Below are 6,690 nucleotides of genomic sequence, written 5' to 3'. Positions count from 1 at the left end.
CAAATCCCATGAACCACAACTAAACCTCATGGACCAAACCCCACAAACCATACACCAAACCTCATGGACCAAATCCCATGAACCATACATCCAACCTAATACCCATATCCCATAAACCAATACCCAAATCCCATGAACCAATACCCAGATCTCATACCCATATCTTATGAACCAATTAGACTCTAATACATAGAGTTTAATATCGATTAGGTCTTAACACATATACTTAGGGCCTAATCAACCTCAAATCCAACTGAATCCTAATACATATACTTAGGATTCAGTAAACCAAGATACGATCCATCTCATCCAATCTATAAAGGTCTCTTAATCGAAGGTGCCCCAATCTACAGGGGGTAATTAACAGTAGATGCTTGCATCTATTGGAAGCCATGGACTCGCAAAACCTGATACCCACATATACATATAAATACTCATCTGAATCATGAATACTACCCCACGGCCCCGAAAAATTCATCGACCGTGCGAGGTACGTCATTCGTGGAGGCAGACAGAAGAAAAGGGAGTTGCTGCAGGGCTGCAACTTTGGTGGATCTAGGTGCCCGAATTGAAGAAGATTGGTGGAGCCGCTTTGGTATTCCGAATTAAAGAAGACCTGGTAGACTTTTAAATCTAGGTAAGATGGATACTTCTCCCCTGGTACAAGTGATATAGATTACTCTAACGAAATTGTAAACATTAGAATTACTTACCTTAAATCTACATAGGGGCTGCGAAGGAGAAAGCGAAGTGCAGAATTTCAGCATCATTTCCTTGCTGTTGGAGCTGAAAGAAAGTTTGTAGAGAAGAAAATCAGCTGAAGAACCATTGAAACCTGAGGTAAAAGGATTGGTTACTGCTGGAATAACATGTATACATGTATAAGTACATACATGTATAACTCAGTAGGGATGATATTGGAGGTAAGTTGACTGCCAATTCCGAATTGGAATGATGCTGGTGGATGTGTAAGAACTGGAATTAGTACTTGGAAACAATATAAATGTAATATGTCGAATTTCGACTATGTAGCTAATTGTGATCAAATTGATCACAATAATGCTAAAATAAAAATTAATTGCTTCCAAATTAAATTAGCAACTCGTAGAGGTTATTTGGTATAATTTGGAAGCGATTAGAAATGCTTAGAAATATTTGAAGCATGGTGGAAGTGCAAAGGGGCTGATGCTACTGCTGCTGCCAGGAAATTCTGCAAGTGCAGAATTGTATTGTGTACCTCAGTGAGGTACAGGTGTGTACCTCAGTGAGGTACCAGCCTATAAAACTGCAGCAGGGACTGAAATGCAATTTTGCTGGTTTGTGGGGTTAGATTGTAATTATTCAGCCTTATCCCTTTAACCCAGTGAACCTGAAGATGTACACATGCTGGATATTCCCTCCATCAGCTTATTCTCATCCATTTATTCCTCTTTTTTCTCTCAGCCTAGGAGCAGGTTTGGAGGGAGTTTCTTGCTGGTGGAGTTGCCGAGCAAGAAGTCAGCTGAGAGAGACTTTTGAGTAGGAAAATTCAGCTAAGGAGGTGTAACACTTATGGTAAACAATTTGATTCTCAGCTGAATTTGAGTATTATTATCTTAGGAGGGTTTAAAGGACTAAAGTTGTAGTCTCTAAGTGTGCTGTGAAGAGAATTGTGGAGCTACTGGAGAGCTGCCTTATGGAGATCTGGGCGCCCAATTGAAGAGGGATTTTGGTGAAGTTTCCAACTAGGTAAGTGAATGGGTCTTTCCTGGTTTGAGTGATAAGAATTATATTAAAGGGATTTTAGGTACTAGAATTACTTACTCTAAAGTAATATAGGGGCTGTGAAGGAAGAGTGAAGTGCAGATTTTTAGAGTTTCCTTTTGCTGTTAGAGCTGAAAGTGAACTTGGGGGAGTTCAAACTCAGGTAAGAATAATATGATTTCTTGGGTTAATGAGTATTGGTTATGTTAGAAGAGTGGTAAACAATAGAATTAATTATTCTAGGTTAACAGGGCTGCAAGGAGGAAAGTAGTAGAGTATATTTCAGCATTGAAGTCTAATTGCTGTTGGAGTTGGAACAAGTTGATTAGGCAGTAAATTAAGGTAAGATTTAGATTAGAAATGAAATTGGAGAAGAATATGTCCTATCCCTGGTGTAGGACTAGATATATATTCCTTTAACAAACTAAATAGAGGGTGGATGATGCTGAAATTGTAGGGCTGCTGCTGCAGGGTGGCTGCCTGGATGATATATGGATGCAGGAACTGGGCGCCCACCTTGAAGAAACCTTGGTGGAGCTTCTTTGGTAGTTCAACTGCAGCAAATCTGATGGAGCCTTGAATTAGGTGAGATGGACACTTATTCCCAGGATTAATAAATGTTAATTCCGATAGAAGAATGTACAAAATTAAGAATATTAATTGCTGAAATTAGTTTCTAGGGGGCTGCAGCTGAAATTTAACAATTTCAAGTATGCAAACTGGTACTTGCAAACTGCCTACATGCATATAGAAATGTAGGTGTTAGATTATTGTAAATGAAATCTGAGGTAAATCCACTTTGATTTCTGCATAGAAGGGCTACTAGTGGTAGTAGAAATTAGCCTAAAAGAAAGTAATAGGTGAGAAAATGCTAATGCTGTTTAAAGTTTAGTGGAGAGGCTGCTATAGTAGCAATAGACATACAATTTGGAGTCGAAATGCTAAGTTGTGAAAATTTTTAATGCGACCTTAATTAAATCCCTTTTATTCCTCTAGGAAGGAAAATTTGACGTGCCCGGAAGCTCGAGTTGACATTCCGACGTACCTACGGTTCACTAATTGAGGTAGTGTTATCTCTAGTTGCACCGAGTCGCGAGAGCTCGTGGTGGATACGTTCTGAGACGTTGATTCTAGATTGTTGGCATCCCTACAGGTGGGTGGTGCTATCCGAAATCTTTGAATCCTCCTTTATGTCTATGATATTTCATTGAGCATGTTTATATATGAATTACTCGTATTCATGCATTATAGGGTACTGGCATTATGCAAGTGATAACTGAATATTTGAATTTCTATCAATATTAAGAACCTATGAACATTAGTATGTGGACATAGAACCCTATAAATGTATGGACTATGACAATAGTGAATCTAGTGACATCATTGATTAGTATCAAGCGTGAAATTGTGAAACTAGCATAAAGGGCTAGTTAGAGTAAAGTGTGGTATTGTCTTTCATTGGATTTTCTAAAGGAAGATCAGATCATACTCACATCAGTTTTATGTTCAAGGAAGGTCGCTCCTCCTTGAACAATGAGCTCTGGAGTAGTCATCTTAACTGGACCAGAAGGTAGCGTCTCCCCCAGTTGACAGTCCCGTCGGGATGTAGCTTGCGTCTCCCCAATATTTGGGATATCGTCGGTGAGTTATTGTTAACCAAATGGTTAACCAGTTTGATTGGGTAATTTCATTAAAAGCATGCATGCATATTTATCAGTTATCATATATTGCTTGTTTCAGCTTTGTACAGGCATTGTAGTAGTTACATGTTATAGTTGGTTACTATCTGTTTACTTTTCTTGCCTACATATGTTTGAATAGACCTAGTGGGTGAGTCGGCGAGGTCGGCGGCCAAACCCACTGGGAACTTTTAGTAGTTCTCATACCACTAACCATACAGGTTCCAGCGCGAGTGGTGTGGCCGAGGATCGCGGCAAGAGCCCAGCAGCTTAGCTAGCAGACACCCGAGTTTAGTGGTATACCATTTTGAGTTATGTTGTACATATTTGATGTAAAGAAAAATGTAAATGAAAGTGTAAATAATGTAAATAACTAAATGCTTTAGTTATCCAGTTTTATAGTTCAGTTTCACTTGTTCCTGTTGCTTGCCCTCGTGCAAGCCATGTATATTGAAATGTTGTCCTGGGAATTGTTTATTTCTTTATATATGTACTTGTTGTTGTTGAGCCTTGGGCGGACAGGGGAGGTTCTGTCCGTTCGGCGTCTGTTTACTGACCCGAATCAACCAAATTGGCGATAGCGGGACGTGACAATAAAACTGCATACATACATATACATATACATATTAATGGATGGTTAGAGCAAAATCTGAAGTAAAGGGATCTTTAATTCTGATTGGAAAGATGCCCTGCTGTGAAGAAAAGTTAGCTCTATGGAGCTAACTCTATGTAATATGTATATGTATATGTATATTTGGGAGTAGTGGTTGGGAGATAAAATCTAAGCTAGAATCACACTAAATCCTGTTTGGAGTTGGTATTATTTGCCCCTAGTTCTCAATTACTAAAGTATGGAATTGATAAGAAGCTTAATAGTAGGACTAGGTATATGTATATGTTAATAATAAACATATGTATATAAGTTGGGGCTAAAATGCAAAGTTTGTTAAAATGAGAATGTGACTTAAATTTAACCCCTTTTATTACCTTATAATGAAGGTTTGACGTGCTCGGAAGTTCAAATCGATATTCCGACGGACCTACGGCGTACTAATTACGATAGACATCATTTTAGCTTTATTCGCATCGAGTCACGAGAACTTGATATTGTGAGCTTCGAGATATTGGTTCCAATGTTTTGGCATCCCTACAGGTGGGTGGTGCTATCCGAAATCTTCGAATCCCTCTTTATATCTATGTCATATCATTGAGCATATCTATATACGTGAATTGTATTATATTCAATGCATTATAGAAAAATTGTCATTATGCAATTAAATTTCTGTCAATGTAAAGAACATGTGGACAATAGAATATGGACATAAAACCCTATGAATGTGTGAATTTTATTGAGGACTATGATAATAGTAAATTTGGTGACATCATGACTAGAGATTTGATTAGCATTGAGAGTGAAATTGTAAAACTAGCATAAAGAGCTAGTTAGAGTAAAGTGTGGCATTGTCATGCATTGGACCATCTAAAGGAGGATCAAATCATACTCACAATAGTCTTATGCTCAAGGAACGTCGCTCCTTCTTGAGCGATGAGCTCCGGAGTAGTCATCTCAACTAGATCAAGAGCTAGTGTCTCCCCCAGTAGACGGTCCCGTCCGGATGTAGCTTGCGTCTCCCCGATGCTTGGGATTAGTTTGTGAGTTATTGTTAACCAAATGGTTAACCGGTTGGATTGGGTAAAAATTATTAGTAGCATCCATGCATCAATTTCAGATATTATCTAATGTTTCTTTCTGTCACGCCCCAGATCCGACTGCTCGGATCTGAACCGCAACAACCGACCACGAATTCAGAGGAAGAACCTCCGAAAACGGAAGGCCTTAAATTGATCCAAAGCCATCATCTCAGTTAAAAACTAAATAATTTATTAATTAAAACGAAACTAAACAATAACTTCTAAATGTTCATATAATCAATCTCATGTCAAAATAAATTATATGTCCAAAATTTAAAATCTATCTAACGAGTTCTCGCCGGCCAATTATCTCACACACCCCGACTCTCGGTACCTGAAACAGTAGACAACAAAAGTAAGCGCAATGCTTAACAAGAAATCTACTTCAAGAATAACGATAATTTAAATTTGAAACCACAAAGGTCATAATTTAGAGCATCTCCACTCCGTCGCTCTAACCGCGAGAGCTACAATTACGCGCTGTTTCTCCTCGGAAACCGCGTACCGGATAAATCCCTCTCCTTCGAGGAATCCGACCGCAACAGTCATATCCAATAATAGAACATGATAATAATAATGTGCAAAATAAATAAACCATGTCTGTTAATAATAATTATAAAATCCACTCGGATGTATCAACAATTAGTAAACAGAACAGATAATAATTATGTCCCGAACCCACTCGGATCCGCATATTTTCTACCGTTTGCAGAAAGTAGCTATTTACTTGCCTCTATTAGTGCTCACAAATTCGTCACGTTCTAAGATTGAGGTTTTACGGCTGTCTCAGCACCTACAACGACGAAAAGACCCAAATAAAATATATTTTCAAACAAGCCCTTTAACTATTAAAAATTCTGCGAAAATTATACATTAAATCAGGATAATTAGACCACACGATCTTATCCGTATTTTCAAGACGAGTCCTATAGCGCTTGAATCGCAAAATTCCGCCTTACGGACAAAAAGTTATGCCTCTTTTACGGATCAGTCCCCAAAACCAAAACTGCTATTTACAGATTGGTCCCTGGCTGATCTTTTAAGCCATTATAAGCACCAAAATTTCGCTGCACCCGATCCAGCATCAGCAACGTGCACCAGAAGCTTTTCCAATTAAATATAATTCAACCGATAGAGGCAAAACACTCTAATTAACAACTTAATTACGTCTAATATCGTTACGATAAATTGAAACCTAAATATAAAAATAAATCATGCAAAAATTAACGTGGTCCACCGTGAACCGGGTCTAGCCAGATCCAAAATAATCCCATCTCCTCTCTTCTTCTTCCCAACTCAAACAAAGAAGCTCTCTCATACCCCTCTCATGGCCAACCATGGTTACCCCATAGGGGGTTCACCCCAACCCGTCCGTAGGTGGCCGGCGACCACTCCGGCGACGGCGGCGGCGGTACAACGAGGAGAGAGGATAAGATTGGGAGATAGAAGAAGAAAGAAAAGAGAGAAAAAAACGAGAAAACTAATTATTGGAGACTCACCTCGCTCTCGTTCTTTTTCCTCTCCCCCACGATTGTCGGATCTTGCTCCCGCCGGCGGCCACGCTTGCACAAAGAAT

General features: G+C 39.0%; 1 long non-coding RNA gene across 9 annotated transcripts; it reads left to right on the top strand.

Annotated features, from left to right (window-relative positions):
- LOC109721129 lies at window positions 10-3,815 on the top strand. 9 transcript variants are annotated; one of them, XR_002219141.1, is made up of 10 exons: window positions 10-637; window positions 729-840; window positions 1,444-1,554; window positions 1,646-1,728; window positions 1,819-1,906; window positions 1,995-2,085; window positions 2,201-2,328; window positions 2,740-2,896; window positions 3,255-3,384; window positions 3,644-3,815. It is a non-coding gene; the product is annotated as an uncharacterized LOC109721129 (long non-coding RNA). The 9 variants fall into 9 exon arrangements; XR_002219139.1 differs by having other exon boundaries at window positions 1,634-1,728; XR_002219140.1 differs by having other exon boundaries at window positions 1,444-1,728; window positions 2,215-2,328.

This window comes from Ananas comosus, linkage group 15, assembly GCF_001540865.1.
Source record: "Ananas comosus cultivar F153 linkage group 15, ASM154086v1, whole genome shotgun sequence".
Classification (NCBI taxonomy): Eukaryota; Viridiplantae; Streptophyta; class Magnoliopsida; order Poales; family Bromeliaceae; genus Ananas; species Ananas comosus.
The sequence above is the reverse complement of the archived record's forward strand: the minus strand, read 5'-3'. Positions and strand labels throughout refer to the sequence as shown.